The sequence below is a fragment of the Falco punctatus genome (genome assembly GCF_963210335.1).
Source record: "Falco punctatus genome assembly, chromosome: 3".
NCBI lineage: Eukaryota > Metazoa > Chordata > Aves > Falconiformes > Falconidae > Falco > Falco punctatus.
The window spans coordinates 75,409,267-75,429,555 of record NC_137582.1 but is presented as its reverse complement, the minus strand read 5'-3'; the positions used below and the strand labels follow the sequence as shown (position 1 = coordinate 75,429,555).

Sequence of the window (20,289 nt, the reverse complement as noted above, 5' to 3'; positions counted from 1 at the left end):
AGACCCAAGTGAAAATAAGCACATGATGATGGTACTGATTCACACCACAGGAAATTCATAGGCTTGTCCTTGAAACAGGCACTTCTTCAGTAGAAAATTATGGAATCTAGTTGTGTGTTACCTCCAGGGACTGAAACAAGTTATTAATTCATTATGCATTTATAAGCTTGGTTATTAATCTGCTAATGTGTCTAGGAGTAAAAATGCCTGTTTACTTAGATGGTATCTTGAGATATTAAAGCTCCTATAACAGAATATTTCAGTCACAGTGAACTTACTGGTCTTACAGGATCTACTAGTAACAGAAACATCTATTTTAATTCCTTTCATTTTGCAGACTTTGAGAATAGTTTGAGGATTGAGGATAGAACTGAACAGAGATTTTCACTGGTTGTAAGGGTAAAGGCACTGGAATGATCAGAAGGTACATGTTTGTTGCAGATTATTTGGTGACATTTCCAAGAGAGTACTTGACCATTCTGTATTTATCCACTTCAGACACTTCAAGACTAATTGTATCAAATAAAGACAGGCTTTTCCTTCACTTGCTATGTTATGTTAGAGTCATAGACCTGAAAGGGACCACAAGAAGTCACCTAGACAATTCCCTTATCTTGTGGCAGACTCATCTTTGTCAGAGTTTTGAAAACTTTAAGGAACAGTTTAGGCAGATAGAAATGCTGTCACCACCACTCTAGGCAGTCTGTCCAAGTGCTTCAGGATCTTTCCTTCAGAGAAACTTTTCCCCTTGTCTCTAACCTGAATCTTCCTTGCTGTGGTCGTGCTTATCGTTTCCTGTCCTGTCTGTCGTGCACATGAAGAACAGGTCCAGTTTAGGCCCTCATCTGGGTCTTCCTGTATGGGAATAGAGGAAGGATCATTTTGTTTCTCTTGCAGATTTTGCTCCTGTTAGGGACCCCCAGACAGAATTTGCCTTTCTTACAGCAGAATGGAACTCACACAGAGATCCTCTATGATTCTTAAATCATTTTTCCATAGTACTGTTGCACAGTACTTGTTTTCTATCCTGCTGTTGCATAAACACTCAGAGAGTGTTGGATAAAGAAAAAAAAAATATACGTGAGGGTCTTAGCATAGGATAATACACATAGGGGGAATCAAATCTCCCAAACAGAATGGTTGGTCTCTGTTTGGTAGTGACAGGAGTGTCCATTGCAAGGGCACTTGCAACAGTATCTTCAGCTGCATGGGGTGGAGCCCTTGAACCACTGCTCTGTCCACTTCTTGTAATCCAGCTGGCCATGGTCCAGAGTAAGCACCCAGCACTTGTGCAATTTATTGCTATTCATATATCTTAACTACATGCAAAATACCTCTTAAATATCTTAACCCTACATAAAGGATTGTCCTACGTGACCATTTCTGCAGAAATGATTTGTACTGATTACTTCTAATGTCTTAGCTATGCAAAATTCTGCAGCAGGAACCACCAAAAGCACTCCTGGGTCCACTCCACCCAGGGTATTAACACATCCAGCTGTACAAATTGGACTAGACAGAGCATGACCTGGGAGGAGGGAACAACTTCAGAACTGTCCAAAATTCCCACCAGGAAGTCTCCAGTAACATCAGTCAAACACTTGACTGTGAATGATCAGGCTATCACCTAGCTTCAGGCTGGTCCCTGGTCTCAAACCAGACCTTTATCTCATCTATAATGGTGACTGGCTGGGGAGCTCCTGGACTGACTAAGGAAGGAGTGAAGTGCACTGGGTATGCATAAGCCACAACCCTGATACCCACCTACACCACGATTATATGTATGAAACAAACTTTATTTTCATACATATAATTCACTAAAAACTCTCACCATGCCATACTTCTGCAGCTGATTTTTTGTGCGTAAGAATACTGTAACTCACTCTTTTCCCTACTGAGTAATGCTTGTTTGTTTGTTTGTTTCCAAATCACATCTAATTTATTGACATTATTTTTGGTTGATACCTTACTTTTCAACATCTTTGTAGTCCTTCAAAGCGTGCTGTGATCTGCAAACTTGGCAAGCACTTCCGCTCTGTCACCTGCCTCGCTAGTGAAAATATTGGGCAATACTGCATGTGGGACCTCAGGATAACTCTGCTTATTCCGTCCCTTGATTTTGCAGTAAATACAGTGCTTCATTAACTAATCTGATAAACTCAGTTATGTTTGTATCTGTTGTATGAACATTTTATTCAGACCTGGTTTTCCTCACATTACTTGTAAGAATGTTATATGAGACAGTGCCAAAATCTAGGCAGCTAACACTTCTCTTCCAAAAAGGCTGTTATCATGTTGTAGAAGGAGATTAGATTGGTTTGACAGTATTCTCGGCAAACCCAAGGTGGCTGATAATCATGCTTAACCCACATCTGTTATCTTCACAATTCTCTGAAATAATTAGTAGAAGTCCAGGATTTTCCCATCTTTTAACAACTACGATGTTGTAAGTTTTTCCTCATTTTGTTAAAATAAATGTGTGTAAAAATACCACCAAATAGGTCTTAATCTGAATTTCAGGCGTACACAGAGTGAAAGGTTGGTCACTAGCATTAGGTATTTACTGCCTAAATAAAAGATGAAGAAACAGGCAAGGGAAATAAAAGGTAACAGTGAAACCTGTGAGAAGTAAATGGTCAGCACTGCTAATGGTCTGGTATTACAGTGGCTTCACCAGCAGAGGAAGGAAATAGTGTTCTTCATTTTCACAGTGGACGGAGTAAAGGACATCATCCTTGACTCCTTCCTTAAAGGCAAGATGTGAAAGATGAGAAGGGAATATTAAGAAAGTACTAGTATGGATTGCTTTGATCCAGATAGACCTTCTGTCAATGTGGAGACTGCAGTAGTCTTCAGGAATAATCAACAGGACAACATATTCCTAAACTTAGGAATACAGATAAATGACCTCCTGTTGTCCTTTCCATCTCCTTTTCTGTATTCTGTATTTATAGGCATCATGGCAAATAAGAATTTTGAGAAGGGATTTGTAGAAGGATAATTGGGTAACTTCAAGTGCTTGTGTGAAGTTCATCTTAAGTATGAAGCAGGGGCTGGAGAAAGCACAAAGATGTGTGGCTGAATATTAAGAGGATTTACATTCCTTTAAACATTTCATTGTCTCCTCCATTCAAAATTTAGATAAATGCAGGTGTTCCTTCTCCAAATAAATTGTTTTAATATATCGTTGAAGCTACTAGAATGTGAAGTCTTTAAAATATTTTGCTTTGAAAAATTAAGATTTGGTAGTTTGTGGCTGTGCTGCCATTTGAAATAAAAAAAGTTTCCTTTTAAACTAATATCTATTAATTAATAATTTCTAACTTTTCAGGAGTATTACATAGATTCATTTATTTCTGTCTGAACAGAGGTACTTTGCAGCTAAACAACCACAGCTAGTGTTTCAAAAAGTGCTGTACAGAGTAAAAGCTTCAGAAAATGCAGCTGACTGAGTCTCTCTTTAATAGTGATAGGGGTAATCTTTTTGTCACTGGCATGATGATAGTATGATGTGTTTCAAATTGAGTTTTGTACTCATTATTCTGTTCCTTCTCTTAGTGGCACCTATCCCCTTAATGCTGAACGTACTGCCTGTCCTACACTCAGAGGTTATAATTCCCTCCCTCTCTCCCCCACCCAACCCCTTACCCTTTCTCTGGGCAGAAGGGGACAGCAGGGCATCTTCCCTTAACGCTTGAACCAAAAACGGTCATCCGGATGCAAGCCTTCGTGCTCCTGAATTTGAATCTTGTCTCAAGTAAATAAACACTGTAACCAGAGTGAAAGTTTTGCATCCAGAAGGATTCCCAGTTATAAAATGTTTCCTTCTTATATTTGTCTTGGAGTCCTGACACTCCAGGAATTGAGACTTAAGAATATTGTTAAGAAGTAGATAAACGTATGTGAATTGAGATCACAAATACCTGTTTTGAAATTGCCAACCTTATCTGCTCTAATTTGTTTCCTTAGTGCATATTATACTCTATTCATAGCCACACTACTTTTATTCTATTAATGATAATTGAGTAATGTTGTGGATAGGTGATCTTGGTTTAGGTACAATTATCCCAAATCTGTGGATATTGGCCCGAAACCATTACTGGGATCACATTTGCTCCTGCCAAGGGTTCTCTTTCCCTTCTGTTCTGCTGTGCTCTTGGCCAGGCAGGTTTGCCTTTTAGCTTTGATTAAACCCTACTCCTCAAAACACTTTTTTCACCCTTGACTCCTTCCTTAAAGCCCACTCCTCGCTCCCATCCTTTCTTTCTCTTCTTCTGCTTTACTTCATAAAGATCTTAATAATATCTTCAAAGAGAAAGTAAAGATTTGAATTCTTATCTTCTCATCCATGCCAGGACTTATAAGAAATATTTAGAAGATTTTCTACTTTCCTCAGGGAATGTGTACCTTGGTGTTTGGAAATCTGCCTCAATAAACACTGGGGGCACTGAAGGCATGATTTGATGCACGGTCTATGTACAACCGGAGCGATGCTGTGAAGGCTGTCCCAGATTGCCCTGCCAGTGTGCACAGCTCACCCTGTGGAAAGGCAGAGCAGCTCCTAGGCTATGCGCCAGTTAGGTTGCTCAGGTTCTCTAAGTGAACAGCTTGTAAGATTCTAGTAACCAGTCCTGGCTGTTTTCTCAACTTGTTTTATAAAACATGCAAACCACCAAAGCTTACAAGGTGGGAGCCCGGCACTGGATTCTTTTTGGCTTGTGCTACATCACTAGCAGCGGGAGAACCAATGTAACTCTGAGATTAATGATCTTAAGGTTATTCATACCAATTGAGGATGTGACCTGGCATGTTCAGATATGTCTTCATCATGCAGTTCTTGTATTTAACTGCCCATTTTTTCCATTTTTGACTCTCTTACTTCAATGCATCACTTCAATGCTCTCTCCTTTAGAGTTCACTAGGAATTTTTTATGCTTGCAGAGGAGGCTGGTTCCTGCTTCTGCCATGAGAGAGTAGGGCATAGAGGACATTCCTAATGCTCTATTATTAGCATAAGTACTTAACTCAGTACTTAAGCACCAGGAAAGGAGAAGCTGGTAAAATTGCAGTATGGGGGGCTAACAGTTTATACTAACTGTAGTGGTATCTGCTAGGCCAACACCAGAGAAAGAAGACACATTCTTTGCTGCTGCTGCTGTTTCTGGTTAGGAACTTCATTCCCAAGATTAAAAAAAACCCAAAAAACAGCATTTCCATTTCAAGTGGGATTCTGAAAAGCTGCCAAAAGCAAAAACCACTCACCCTTGCTTGAGTTCATTTGTGTTTCAGTGTGCTAGTAAGTGGCAAGGAAGAAAGTGTGCAAAGCTCCACTGTGAACACAGAATAAAGCATTTTGGGCAGCGGGCAGAGCTGGAGTGGTCAGTATCCAAAAGTCATAGCAATATCCTACCACAGGTGACCTGAGAAAAGTTTGGAAGGTTGCATCTGGGAAATTCAAACAGTAAAGAAAAAATAAGAAGCCTGTTTTCTGTTGAACATCCCACCAAGAGAATAACTGGGGGAAAATCTATGATATTTTCTCAGGCCCTTAATTTTTATTGTTCTTATGTTCTTAGCTCTGAATGTGCAAAGGACAAGCAAGAACATAGGAAACAGACTTTATTCTATGTGTGCTAGGAGGCTACATTGATATGAAAGGGGTTTCAGCCTGATCCATGTTTGTTGTATTAAGAGCTAGGTTTCAGTTCAGGTAAGGTTCTTCTTGCATTTTGTTTTTTTTTCTTTTAGTTCTGCTCATCCAATTATAAAACTGCATTTCAGAATTGCCTTTATGCAACTAATATTGCAAGAATTAACTTTCATCTGATGCATGGTGCCTACAAAATGCTACTTCTTCAGCTTAGTGCTCAATGCTCAAATTGAGCATTTGTGAACCTGGATGGATAGGAATATCCTAGCTTATGTGTAAAGCTCTACATGTGCAGTTGCAAAGCTCACTCAACAGGGGAAGTGTGAGTCAACAGAACCAACCAAGGCACTATGTTATAACAAAATCAAAGTATGCCTTGCCCATACATGACAAACTAGTTTTTCCAGGTTCTCTGAGTAGCTGAAAATAATTGAACTCATGATGCCTTTCTGATTTCTGTTTGTTTTAAAAGACCAGAGAAGAATTACCTTTCTTTTCAAACAGGTAGAGAACATCTTAAAATAGGCCATGACATCCTTCTATCTTCAGATGGCTAATAACGTTATTTATTACATGATTACTGAAAAAATGAAACTCTTTGTTTATGTTCATGCTTCATAGATGTGGCTTCATCCATGTAATTAAAACTAGATATTTTCATGTCTTTTAAGTGGCATCTTTCTGTTTGTTCCCTATTTTCCTAATCAATGGCATGTTAGCCACAGAAAAAAAAAAAATTTAGAAGTAGGTATCTGCAATTTGTATCCTTTTAAAGGGGTACTCTTGCATATGAGCATGAGCTCATGCAAATAAAAAGTATGATAAATACTTCAACAGAATTTAGCATTTGATTTAGATGAATATATTTTAATATTTTTTTCAATATTTGCTCAAGAATAGTACAGTGTTCTACGTGCACATGCATATGCAGGTATTTTATCATTATCTCTGACCTTCAGATTTCTTTTATGTCTCCATTAAGCACCAATTTGTAACTAAAGCATACTTTGCAATTAAAAATTTATTGCTGAAAAAGAAAAGGCAGCTTCCCACCTAGTTCTTAATTAATCTTTATTTAAGACACTTAAATATTTATAGTTACTTCTCTTTTCATTATAAATACTGTGGTGATTCAAAGAACTTTTATGTTTCTGAAGAGTTTTCACTTTTACTGCGATGGTTACTCATGAAAAAATCCAGCATCTGTCTCAAACCATAGACTGTGATGCTACTGCAGCTGTAAGTACAAAGCTGTCAGGTTGAATGGTGGCAGATTGGTGCAGAAAGGGTTAGATTTCCCTTAGGCCTCATTGTCCCTCCTTGAAAAATGGAATAAAGCACAAGTAAACTATTACTTTGCCTGCTAGGCATAAGCAAGGTCCCACTAACTTCAGTTTACGCAAACTGCACAGCTAATGGAACAAAGAAATATTTGATCTACAGGCTTAACCTTCTGCCTGCATCAGCAGATGTTGTGCCGGAGTAGCACACTGCCCTCCTGAAGAACAGCTGCAGTGGGTGCCAGTGGGTTTATGCTGCACCAAGGCACGGTGTTTCCCAGCTCTTGGACCTTATGCAGGCCACCATCCAGTATCTGTGCTGAGGGCTGGGCTGTCCTTCAGCCCCTGACACACCAACTGCCTACACTGCAAACCCCTCGGCTCAGCCCCCAAGACAATCTTTGGGTTTTGAACTCTGCTAAACCCCCGCTTGTCTTGCAGATTTTTCTGGGAGTGCCTGGACTTGAAATCATCAACTGAGCCCCTTCCAGTTTACAGCCTTTCAATTCCCCCAACTACTCAGTGGTTTTGGTATTGATCTGGCTGATGGAATAGACCATGCTTCCTTCTCTTAGAGATAAACCTACCCTGGAGCTGAACAGCAGGAGCTGGCCAGCAGTAATTCCACAATTCACTCTCTCTGACATCTTTTCCTTCTTTAGAGCCATTTTTCTGTCTATTACCTTTTCTTTTGTTGCCTGTTTTCTCTTTAGAGGAGATAGGGATGGCCATGGAAGGTGAGGGAAACCTAATTTCTAAAAGGAATCCCATTTTCATATGCTAATACAAACAAACGGCTTCACTGTTGAAAGGTGGAATCTTTTAGTCAGGGACTTACAAACCTAGTGGGATTCTGTATCACATACCCTGTGCAAGGTGACACTTAGTTATCAAAGAGGACCTGCAGACCTTGGCATAAGGTCATATATCTGTAAGCAATGGAAACTGCTGTGGCTTTCCTTTTGGCATAAGGAAGCATAAGTTGGACTTCTGCATGCAAGTTAAATTGTGGAAACATTGCTGTGCTTCTGCATGGCTGAAATGTCTATGACAATAGAATACACCACAGTGTTCTAGGAAACATAGCAGGTAAAATTGCTAAGTGGGTATGAGAAAACGGAAATCTAAATTGCAGTACAAGCAAATGACCTGCTGCTATAAACTGTACCCTTACAGATTTGCTTACTGGTTGCAAAATGCTATTTATTGTGTGTATAAGCTGTAGATTGATCAAAATTATTTGTTTCCATTTATATCTTGTTGGAAAGCTATGGGAGATCACTGTTTAAATGAGGTAGATTACTGCCAATCATTCTCATATGTCGAATAAGGAAATTGAATAAGAATTATTCTTGTAGTTTTCAGCTGAGTTATTTAACTAAAAATATAGTTGAAAAGGTGGGATTTTTCACACTGTTTAAATGGAAATACTTAATGTAGCCAGACATCAATATTGATTCTTGAATAGATGAAATGACATTTTAAGTATTGCAGAGCTGAGTAAGGATAACATAACAGTATAGCTGGTAATGTGTGATATGCATCAGGGATGTCAGCTGACCATATTAAGTGAAATCTTGTTCATCTTAATCATGTGAATGGTGTCAAGGGTATCACTGAATGAGATTCTTTTCTAATGTAAGGCCATTGATTTCATATGTAAGTGAAATGGGATTGTGCTCATAGATTCTTATAATATGGTATGTATCCATTCATTCTAGTTCCGGAATAAAAATAGTTGATTAAATTGATACTATGTTAACAATTTTTCTTCCTAGCATACTTCTGTCTTCTGTACAGTTAGTTCACTGTGCAAGTTGTTATATTTCTGTTATGATTGTTCAGTTTCTCTTTGCTGCAGGGTGGTTCTTTAATGGGTGTCATTTTTGTGATGTAAGCAGTACCTTTCAGCAATTCACAATGAGACTTTTCTTCTCAGTTGCTTTCTGACAGCATCATCAGTTCATTAACCTTAGTTAATTCCGGAAGTAGACCAGTTTAGCAGATAATGCAATACTATGAAGGTTAAGTAAACCTCACCTATGTGATATAGGGCAAGTTATGTCATTTCTCTGTCCTTACCTGGTAGAGATGTCACCTAAGTCTGTCTGCAGTGATGGAACTTGCGTAGCACCCAGGATAGCTGACAGGAATTTTATTTCTAGTTCTACCTCTTTCATTGCAATGCCTGAGGCAGGTGGCTCAGCCTCTTTGTACAGTCTGTATAATACCACTTGTCAACCAGTAAAGGATTTTGATACCTACTGTGGAAGAGGATGGTAGTTCTGGACGTGCTTAATAATTCTACTGAGCAATACAGCACAATAATCATGCTAGTATTTTCTAAGTTGAGATGGAGTATTAACTAGACATGATCTCTCAAAGTTTGCTTGTTCTTAACCATTTGTAACTGATCAGTGTCTGCTGCATATAGAGAAAAGAATATCACCTGCAGTGTGTCAGTGAAACAACGCTTGCTCTTTGTTATCTGCACTTTTCCCTAGCTGTTAGTCCAGGCTTGTCAAACAACGATACTATGCTGACCACCACACTTGTTTTTTGTCCTTATTGCCCAAAGCAATGCTCACTGAGCTGTGTAACGTTCTTCACACACACTTTTGTGTTACACATGTCCTTACGAAACTAAACTGTGGCGATTATGAAAGTTTAAGCATGAATTTTGCTTCCTAACACACCAGAATAATCTTCAATAAAAACCATCTTGCTTTTCAATGAGGTAGCACAGTGTCTGCCTATGATTACTCACCTGCTTACTGATTTTGGAGTATTGCTCAAAGTAGAAGAACAACACATCACAAACAGGCAGGAGATTTCTCTAATTTAGCAGCCATGAAAAATCTCAGTGTTTTATGGACGGTTGGGACCAACTGAACAATCAGTATCAAATTAAGGAGGAGACAGCCTGGGAGACTTGGAATCTTTTCCTCTGTGTCACAGATACAGTGGTATTGCCTGTCTCTCTAAATGAAATAACAATAGGGAAGCCTCAGGGCAGATTGTCTGCTTCCTCTCTCTTGGGGAGTCTGCTTTTTTCCTTCTCAGCATATTAGAGGTGGCTGATCCATTGTAATGCAATGTCACAGGCCTTTGGGACTTTAAAAATGTTGTGTGTGTGGTATTAGAAGGGCAGTCTGACCCTACCAGATGTGATCTGTTCAGGTGACACAGAGGTTTTAAGGAAAATCTGAAAAAAGAATGCACTTGGGTTGACCAAGCTTAAAGCAAATTAAATCGTTCCAGGTGTCTGTCCAAACTTACAGCAAATATAATAATCCTAATTGGTTGTGCCCATAGCACTTGCACTCAAAACTCCTTCAGTAATATGGCAATCTTTGCATTACAGACTACATGGTGGTCACAGCAAACTTGTTTTCTTACAGATTAAATGGATTCACTACTGCTATAACATTTGACAAAAATATCTGTAAGATCCAAACAGATACTTGATTTGGTGGCATTTCAATGTGTTTCGAGAAGAATTGAGATATACTTACATGTGTGAGGAAGGGCTTTGCTCTGCTGAGTATTTTGTACTCACACGCAAACAACAATATCCAGGTGCAAACTAAAGTGCTAGTTATTTTGCTGCTTGTTACTCAGCTGTTCCTTACTCACCTGTGTCTTTGGAAAGCTGTTTTCATCTGTTCAGTAAGCAGAAACATTATTGTTACTATGAGGTAGCCATTCATGAACAATATCATTCTTCCTGCACCATAAGGCACATAAGGCAGAAGTCAAAACAATTATTAACAATGCATAGCCAACAGCAAACAGCTGACAAACAACCCACATGTTAAAATTGCTTTGTCAAAATAATTTTAGTCCATAATTAACAAATACATTGGCAGAAATCTGCTCATTAACAATTTGCAAGCAGGAAATAGGGTTGGATAATGCATTTACAAACTAGTTACAATGGATGTAGTAGGAAAGTAGAGTGACATCCTCATGGTCCCTGAGAACAGAATTCTTCCTTGTCCATATAGGGATTGCTCAGAGCAGTTCAGATTAAGTTAACTGAAGGTATGGAATCCATGTATATAATTGAGATGGTGCAATGAACGCAGTATGAACCTTTCCACAGAAAGTAAAGGTGTTGCCTGCTCTAAGGATGTGGTGGGTTGACCTTGGCTAATGGCTAGGCACCCACCCAGCTGTTCTCTCAATCCCTCTCCTCAGAATGACAGGTGACAAAATAGGATGGAAAAGCTCATGAGTCAAGATAAAGACAAGGAGATCGCTTGTCTGTTACTGTCACAGGCAAAACAGATTCAACTTGGGGAAAATTTAGTTTTCTGCTCCTTCACTCTCACTCTTCTACCCTGCTCCAGCCTGGAATCTCTCCCATGGTCCACAGTCCTTCATGAAACACCTACCTGCCCAGCACGGGGTCCTCAACAAGCCACAGGGGATATCTACTCAGTGCCTGGAGCACCTCCTCATCCTCTGACCTTGGTGCTCCCTCTGTTGTTTCTCAGTCATCTTTTTTCCCTCCTCCTCTGCCTGTGTGGCATTTTCTGCCCTTTCTTAAATATGTTTCTCAGAGGTACCACCATCTTGGCTCCACGCCTGCAGCCCCCCACTGCCAATACTTTGACACCTTACACCCAATACAAAGAATTAAGCTATCATACAATAATATTTTTTTTTTACCCTTTAACCTATTCCTATTAATTTCATTATTTCTTTGTATACTCCCGTTTTCCATCAAAAAATACAGCCAGGACTATACAAGGAGCTGTTGGCACACCAATGTTATCTGAGCCGTGTTTATTACGATGCAGCTGGGCTAGTAGGTTTAGTGTTGATTCTTGTACCAGCAGCAGAAGCCCTGTAGGCATAATATAGTTCATATTATTTTTAAGCCTGACACAAGCTACAACAAAATTCTATTTTTTTGCCAAGGTTAAGTGTAGGTGGGTGGGTGAGGCTAACGGGGGGGGGGGGGGGGGGGGGGGGGAGGGGGGGGGACACGACGACTAGCATGTCCAGTACACTAAGGAGTAGTTTGCAGGTGCCCTTGAGTTGCTTCATTGTCTCCACAGGGGTTCCAGCTGACTGGAGGTCTTTTATACAGTGCAAAGTTTAATTCTTCAGATGTGCTTTGGGAGACAATGCAGTAAACTGTTACAAAAGTGATTGAGCCAGTGTGGTCTATTGTGGTCTCAACTGCAGCAGGAGTGCTTTCCTAATTGACTTGGAAATACGGGTGTACTGTGCCCCACAAGCCAAGCATTCCTCAGGCTGGGGTCCACCCACACCAGCAGTCCCACCTCATGCCACAGTAGTAAAATTACACTGGAAAGGTTTTTGTGTTTCCCATCCCCCAGAAAAAGAACCCAGGTTTTTACTAGAGATTTTGTCAGCCATTCAGGGACTTGAATACCCTGCCCTAGAGTCTGCTAGCTCAATTACTAGCATACACTCAGTAATATCCTGTGGCTCATGGCAGTTTGCTTCTGTGCCACTGGAACATGTTCTTTTGGCTTGTGCACTTACACTGAACAATAAGTCACCCTTATTGAGTGGACAGGCATTGGGGTAAGTATGTGCCTGCATAAGAAAGTTTTTTGCCTTGGCCAAAATAACGATTTCATGTTAATTTAGGTAAATAATTGAAGAAAGTTATACAGACACATTTATTTGGAGGTAAACCTCATTTCTTTCCCATCAGTTTTGAATGGCTGCCATTCCTTTGTATAGAGCATGAATTTCAAGAGTAGTCTGTTGCAATGTGGGTAGTTAGAAGTAGCTTTTTCTGCAATCTCTCTTCAGTCTAGTTTCCCTTGTAGGGGCAAGGGTCTTAGGAATTGGTTTAAATTTAGTCCAAATATGCTATTTTGGATTGATATAAACATTTCTGCAGAGGAGCTTACCATTTAAAGTTCTAATAGTGCAGCCTGCTCAGGCAGGCAGGCTTTAGGCTAGGGTTTTCTAAGAAGCCTCAGGATTGGCATCCAACTGCTACTGAACATTAAAGAGATTGATAAACAAAACTGTCATTTTATGGAAATAAGTAATGGTAATGATACTGCCTTTCCCCCCCTCCAAAAAAAAAAAAAAAAAAAAAAAAAAAAGTCTTTCTTGTATAGTTAGTGATCTTAATTTTAACTGTTTAGTCTAACTCATGATGGAGGAATAGAGAGATTTTTCCAGACAAATGCATAGTCATTGGATATGTAGAATTGTCACTTTCTGTTTATTGTGGTGATGAAATATTTTTTTGTGAATATGCAAGGTTGCTTCAACACTGTATACATCTTGTGTTCATCTGATGCAGTTTCATGAAAGACTTTACCCTGCTCACCATCATGCTACAAGTGAAGGGCTTGTTCCACCACGGGATGACTGATACTTCCTACAAGATAAAAGGCTATGTCTAGGAAATGATTTTATAATACTATGATGAAAATGTTCTGACTAGCTTTGGCTAACTAGATCTCTCGTTGTGCAGGTGGCACCTAAGCTGTGGGACATGTGTGCCCAGAATCTTGGTTGCCCAGATCACTAACCTGGGTTGCTATCACTACTCCATCCCACTACCTACCCATGTTACTTTTCAGTGAAAAACAGCATGTGAGAGGAGAGATGGGACATAGTTTAGTGTGATCCCAACTGATGTGAACTGAACCAGGACTTGGACCTGAGGAGGATTTTCCTCCAGAACTTTTCCTTCCATAGTTATTACTCAGTGCCTGTTCAGGACGGAAAAGGTTTGCATGGCTTTCTAAAGTGTATAATGTCCTGAAATGCGAACACGTCATGCCAGCCAAAGCTAACTCTGTATTTTGGCCACTGTTGTAGATGGGATGCTGCATTAGATAGACAGATCTTCTGTCTGACCTAGTACAACCATTCTTATTTATTCATTTATGTAAGGTACCAAAACATTACAAGATTATGACGGGTCTGTACAGTACGGAGTATTATTATAATTCTCATTATATTGATTTTTTTATTTCTAAAACGATGGGTGGTCTTGTCTATGTAAAAATAAGTCCCCTCATTTATTCTAATTACCTTAGGATGCGAAATTGCACAGGGGGACCAGGAAAACTAGGAATTTTCTGCCCTCAAAATCTTCATAGTGCAGTAGCTGGAGGCACAGTATACTCTCTAACATTTGCATGTTGCAAGATATCACCAAGAATGCAATAAAAGAGCAAAATGCATGGGGACATTGTGACAGCTGTATTTAAATCATACCAAAGGATCACTTCCCTTGGTATCATCCCACAACGCTCCATAATGCTTGTTAAGCTGAAGGCTTATATTTGCATCTCTGTGTAAAATACAGGCTGGTCACTGTTTCTTTTACCACCACAGTGAATTGCTTTTTAAAGCCCATACGTGTATGTGGCATCTATCACTTCCTGTGGCAATGAGTTTCACCATTTTATTATGATCTTTGTGGAAAGCATCCTTTCCTGGGTTTCATGTTTTAAACTTCCTAACTGCTCATTTTATTGGGACTGCTTCCTGTACTATGAAATACAGTAAAAAAGCATTCTTTATTCACTTTCTCAGTACTGTTCATGGTTTTCTGGGGCTCTGTCACAGTCCTTTCCTGTGTTTGATTCTCTTACAATATAAAAATCTTAAAGCTTTTTTTTTTTCTCTCCTAGTATAGAAGCCATTACACACCTTTGATACCTTTGATCACCCTGTCACCCTTTTCTTTATCCTTCTACTGCTGTCCTGTCATTTTTGAGATGACATAACTGAAACTGTATTCAATATTCAAAATGCTAGGTGGGCAGTGGATATTTATGGCAGCATTATCACGTTTTCTTCTGCTGTTTTATGTTCTTTTCCTATTATTTCCTAATATACCATTTTATATTTTTGACAGTTGATGAGGATTTAGGTGACATTTTCATAAAGCTGTTTCCCAGCTCTGCTTCCCAACTATCAGTTAATTTCACTGTGTGTTTAAAGATTTCCCAGGGTACAGGCATGAGACCTTAGTTATTTAGCCATGAAAACACATCTAAATTACAAGAGTCTTTTAGGCTGTAAACAGGAGATTGTTGGTAGAATTTGATATTCCCTTAGTTCTAGTGGCGATTTATAGTGTTCTAGGTTTTGTTATACCAGAGCTTTCTCACACGAGTATGTGAGGCAGTGTGAATGTTTCCCATGGACTACATCTTTTTGGTGAGTTGTTGATTATTTTAACAGAACATTAATTCTAACAAGAAACACATTCAGGAATGAGTTCATTCAATGAGTTTTATCTGAGAGGATTTTGCTAATTTTGCTGCTGTAAGGCATATCCTGACCTAACCCAGGGGAATCCAAACAAGTGCTTAATCCTTTGCTGTACTAAGTCAATGAAGATTTCATCCCATAGTCTTCCATATCAGAAAGAGTTGCATAGCCCTTCAGTCTTTTTCATAGCCAAAATATGCTATTGCTATCATAATGGTTGCTAAGAGAAAGTTCTGGAGCTTAATGAAATCTGGAATTAAATAAATCACCTCAGGATTGTTAAAACCTAGCTGTGAAAGACTTTAAATAGTTGTTTCTAAAAGAAGTGCTGACAGAATAAATATATTACTGCAAGTTGATCAGTCTCATCTCTGACTTTAAAACACTTGCTAATGTTTTATTTCAGTGATCACTGTCAAAAATTCCTTAATGGGCCAAAAACACTTCAGTATCATATCACAAACAGAGATCTTTTTTTAAATGAGCTTTTCAGCACTCTCCTTTCATGAAGTACGAGTCATTTGACTTTTTGCTTGTTAACATAAGCTCCTGGTTTCAAATTTGTGGCTGCACTACAGTGCAGAATTTAGGGGTGTATGAAGATTTCCTGTTCACACGGTTTTCTCTGAGGAGTTCTGTTCCTTACTGGTTCTGTTTACTCCCATCCATTATAGGCAGAATTTTCTTTGTATGGCTTTTTTTTTCCCATTCCAGTCTCAGTCCTGCTGGTCTTGGAGAGACTGGCAATAGAAACATTATTTTATAGCTGGGGTGGGTTGACCTTGACCAGCAACCAGGTACCCACCCATCTGCTCTCTCACTTCCCCTTCTCAGCAGAACAGGGGGGAGAAAATTTGATAGAAAATCTTATGGGTTGAGATAAAGACAAGTGAATAACTCACCAAGTACTGTCATGAGCAAAAAAACAGACTTGACTTGGGGAAAATTAATTTATTTTATTGCCAAGTAAAAATAGGGTAGGATAGTGAGAAGCAAAGACAACACTAAAAACACCTTCCTTCTACCCCGTCTTTTTCCTGGGCTCAGCTTCACTCCTTTATTCCCAATTCCTCTACCTCCTCCTCGAGAGTCTGCATAGATGGAAGTGCTGGTCATCTCCCAATCTTTCAGTTTCATTTTGATTTGGAGGGCTGAGATGGCTTCTTGAGTCAGCCAACTGTCCTGTCTGTTAAGGGCAATTGGAAATTACAAAGCGAGACTTGAAATGCAGAATAACATTGTGAGTACAAAGGGACATCCTCAGCTATTAGATCACAAATAAGGAGGCCAAATACATTAACTAGTCCAAAAGATAGCCAATGCACCCTACTCAATTATTTGAAAGATGTTTAGGGACATGATTTTATTTGCCTGTTTTGGAAAGTAATTTACTCCAGCGTATTGTTTTATTATAGCAGAAAGCAGCTGGACCTCTTTCATTTTCACTGCTCCCTCACAACTGGAAGAGCTTAGGAATGTTGCTGTGCAAGAGAATAAATTAAATAATTACTCTTCTTGTTCTGATTCCCTGTGCACTCCAGGAGGCCTCATCTAAGCAGTTCAACTTGCAGAAGCCCATAAACTCTCTGCATATTCAGTGGTGAAATAAAAAAATATTTTATGAATGAATAATATCATAAAATGGGAAAGCAAGTTATTATGGTCACATTTTGTTTTAGTATTTGATAGGTGGTATAATTACTAAGTCCTTGATTATTCTTCTTTTCAGAGCATACTCAACACTTTTAGATATCTTCTTTGAGACCACAGAGTGACTGCAAAAACTGACCAACAGCAGGTTTTAAAATATCGCTGGCCTTCTGACAAGTAAGTTCATTCTCCATTTTGTTTTCTCCTCTGTATTCCTGACTTGTATTTATTACATGGACTACCATAATCATTTTCTGGGCCAAGTGAACCTGAGTGCAAATTGAATAGTATGAAACTGATCTTAAACTTTCCCAGCTAGAATTAAACCTATCAATATTGCAGATACAATTGAGATGAAGTACTGACTCATCTGATTATTTCAGCTTGTAATGCCAGTGGGACTGTAGTTGTATCTCTGGGTGTTTTGGGACTTTTTCCTGGTAAAAGGTTAAATGGTTAAAGCCTCTTTTCTGACACTAGACTTGTGTGGCATCAGGGTCAGGAAATGTTTATCCATTTGTAGTTGGGCTCTTCTTTTTCTTCTGGGAGCCTCCAGAAGTTACTCATTGTAGTAAATGGGACCATAAAATTTGCCAGGATTTTACATGGATACAAAAACTGGTTTCACATGCCTCCTTTGCCCATTTAGTCTTCTGTGCTCCCTCTGCCTGTCTTACTCTTCAAAGGTTGAACTGCTTAGTCTCAGAGTTTTATTACATCACGAGTTTGCTAATACTGCATCTAAATCAGTACCTTACACAGTGCAGCCCGCCTAGTACAGCAGGTTATACCAGAATAGCTCTTCAATACAACTTCTTTCCCTGACTACACTTATTATCTCTCTGGGAGCAATACCTGACTCGCTTGGTCCCACCAGCTCTGCACTGTGATTCTCAAATTCCCCTGCATACTCCAAAATTTAGACCTTTGACTGTCCTTAAACCTTCTCATACCGGTTCAGGCTTGATACATACTACCTCAAAGGTAAACTGATGTAAAATGGGGGAACTCAAGCCTTGAAAAGGGTCTTTGGACTTTTTACTTATATGATTTCACAGACTCTGTTGTGTTTATGCTGGGAACTGGGAGGAAGAGCTTGTCTGATCCTTGGCATCAATTCTAAAGCAACAAGAAAAAAATTTTTTTCAAAGTTTTTTAAGCTTTAAAAAGTAACCTACAAGTTGTTACTCCTGCCAATCTGAGTGAAGTCCAAGGTGAAAACTGAGACAAATATAACAGTATCTCTCAAAAATAGCAGAGATTTTATAGCAAGGGGAAAATAAAAGTATTTAACAATTTAGAATTTTTACTGGACTTAGGGAAACGAAGCTGGAATAATTTGGAAACTGTTGGAAATAATAGTATCCAAGGAAAACTTCTACAATTAGAGGAAAGAGTGTTAGAAGCTCCAGTAGGATTGGGAAAAGCAGAGAAGAAAAAGGACAACTTGCATTGGAAGGGGGAGGAAAAGTTTCTTTACTAAGGGGAACAGAAAAGAAAGCTCCTTTCTGTCCAGGACTTGTTGAGGGAGAACTTCAGAACTTCTTCAAGTTTTTCTGTTTCCAAAGAATATCATTTATAGGAAAATACTTTTTAAAACTCAAAATTATTTCTAAACAATGGAGTCCACTCATCCTAGCTTCTTATGTGAGGGTTCTTATATTTCCAGAGACTGCTTCACCAGAATAACAATGAAGATTCTTCTATCACTACTACACTTCATCTTTCTTTATAGTTTCATACAGCCACTGTAAATACTATATCGAAGAGGGTCCCCCGTGGAGAGTCAGCCAAGTCACGACAATCACACCAATATGGCTACATTCCGTGCTCACTTTATTAAACAAACAGGTCATATTTATAACTTAAACCGACCGCTCACCCGGCTTTACACACAGGTGATTGGATAAAAGTCTCCAGGCCACGTGGGGTCCGTGTCGCTACGGTGAGCACACTGCAGGTGTCTTATCAGAGTGTGCCGATGAGAGTGTGTTGATTTCGCCGTTCCCAGGACTTGCTCTGCACCTGGCTTCTTGTTTGTGCATAGCTTCTTTTCTTTCTCCCACTGCTTGTTCCCAGGACAATTTAAAGCTGCTCTGCAGCTTCAACTAACAGGCCTGGGCTGTCCAACCCAGACAATGGTAACATATGTCCTCGGTCCTTTAAAAATCCCTCTACATTGTATTACTTGCTTCTTGTAGGAATACATTCCACTCCAGCGTACCAAATGGATTTTATGAAACTCAGTGCCTGGTTAAAGGCTGCCTCAACTTTGACAGTCATATTTGATTATCCTGTGGATGATATGTAATGAAATTTTAGGATATTATCAATTTTTGCCACTGCATATTTGTGAGATAAAGATGAAGAAAATACATTGAATTTAAGTCATACAGTATCTAATATATCACGACCTGGTATATCATAATTAAGCAGGTTTAGCTACCAGTAATCTCCAAAATAAAAGTCTTCTGATGTATTATTTCATATAAAAGAAGAAAAAGTGATATAAAGAATATGCACTATCTAATAACTTCTCACATAAATTAGCAAAAATACAGGACTGAAAATCTTTGGGCTTATATTATCTATATTACTTCAATGTAATTTTATTAGAAACTATAGATTGAACACCTGAAATTTCACATTCTACACAAGCAGATTAAATTGTAAGATTTTGCTCTGTCTCCATTATTTTTACAAGTGCAAAACCAATTTCCTTCTTTCTCAGTGCTTGCTTGGTTGCTTTTCAGGCATTTCGGCTATAAGCACATAGCCAAACTTTTGAGTTTTACTTGGGGTCTGAAAGGAACACAGGGTCATGACTCAGATTTCTCTCTTCCCAAAAGTAGATATACTGGATACACGACTCGCTCCTAAGTGGTGTCTCTTCTATTTATCTGCCCCTCTGTGTGGTTCCCTTTCCTGTCTGGGCCGTAATGCATCAGAGATGTGTATAACAGTATGAGCTTCCATATCTATTTCATTGACTATTCACTTGGATTTTACTAAGAGGAAAAACAAGCTAGAGCCAACACCCTCAATTCTTCTTGGATTTGTCTCTAAGATGCAATTTTGAAACTCTTTCCTGTTTACTGTGAAAAGCAGACCACAGGGAAGTGAGGCCATTTGACACAATGAATCCAAGCCTAATAATTGAATTACTGGATCTCTATGTCATTAAGCATATCAGGACTGTGCACAAAACTGATTTATCACTTCATCAACCCAGGAAATAAATAATAAGTAGTCAATCTGAATGGAGAAAAGGGAGTGGTTTATTTTGAGATGAGGCAGGGGTTGTGGGAAGAGGCTCCATTTGGGTTTAGGCAGATTAATTGATTCTAACTACCAACATTGTGGTTTGAGGCAGATGTTACAAAAGCAAATGAGAGGACAGGCAGATTCACAGCCTAGCCGGAAGTAGTGGTGGTCTTATCTCCTTTTATTTTGTAGTGCAGAATTGTGATAGTCACA

The 20,289-nt window shown here is 39.1% G+C and overlaps 1 protein-coding gene across 15 annotated transcripts in view; it reads left to right on the top strand.

Annotated features, from left to right (window-relative positions):
* LOC308060006 (poly(rC)-binding protein 3-like) overlaps nucleotides 1-20,289 on the top strand; it is a 528,829-nt gene that overhangs the window by 330,346 nt on the left and 178,194 nt on the right. For all 15 annotated transcript variants that reach the window (XM_080378167.1, XM_080378169.1, XM_080378161.1 and 12 more), the window contains one exon: nucleotides 16,892-16,989. The gene's annotated coding sequence lies outside the window, so the exon portion shown is untranslated. The remainder of the gene's footprint in view (nucleotides 1-16,891; nucleotides 16,990-20,289) is intronic.